The sequence below is a fragment of the Phalaenopsis equestris genome, unplaced genomic scaffold (genome assembly GCF_001263595.1).
Source record: "Phalaenopsis equestris unplaced genomic scaffold, ASM126359v1 Scaffold000064, whole genome shotgun sequence".
Lineage (NCBI taxonomy): Eukaryota > Viridiplantae > Streptophyta > Magnoliopsida > Asparagales > Orchidaceae > Phalaenopsis > Phalaenopsis equestris.
Window position 1 is genome coordinate 82481 of NW_018164506.1, and position 984 is coordinate 83464.

Consider the following 984-nt stretch of genomic DNA (forward strand, 5'->3'; position numbering starts at 1 on the left):
TGGCCTGAAAATGTAGACTCACCGTTTGCAAACTGCGTTTGAGCAGCTTATCCAAAAACGTGGTTGGTTTTTTACACTACACACGGACCGTGGTTCGAACCCTGCGATCCATGTTTCCAGATAAGCGAGGATAAACACAAGCTTCCCCAAAGACGCCCTTTGTGTTTTTGTCTTCTCCTTCCCACGGTGATAGATCGCCATTTGCATGGTGCCCAAAACTATTTATAAGTAGACTATACTGCAAAAAGTTATCTTTTTTGTAAAGTCTTAATGATATTTTCTCGTAATTGTGGCGCTTCTGAGGGTTTTTATGTGATTTCACTGTTTTATTTTGTATTTACATGTATGCAAGCTCTTGGGCTATTTGCAGTAGGAATTATTCTGCCCATTCATGAGATACATCCGAAGAAACTAATTGACCATTTCTATAGATTGGTGCTGGGGTGCCTAAATGAAATAAAAGATGGCAGGTCTGATGAAAATTATTTTTTAGTGTAAATCATAAAAAAACATAATTTTATTTTAATATACTTCGAATATAAATTAATCAAAATTTATATTCCAAGTAAATTTACTTATTATTCAAATTTAATATGATATTCTATTCAAAGTATTTCAGGCCATTTACATGTATGCAACACAATCCTTAGATATTTATAACTCTACCTTTGTTTTTTACATTATAACTTTCATGAATAGCCAAGGTGCCTGTGTAATTATATAAGAATTGAGTGGTATGTATGTAAATCATTTAATTATATTTTAATATACATGTAGGGAGAAAGAGGATCTAAATTGAACGCCATTCAACAAAATTTCCCATGTAAATAAAAAGGAAATAAAAATTAAAAATTTAAATTGCATCTATAATTGCATATTTACAAATAAAACACAACTTCTGTATAATAAACCTATTTCCTCGCTGCTAAACCATTCAATCCAAATCTAAAATCTGCGTATTTTCTGAACATTTGGCCTATTCTC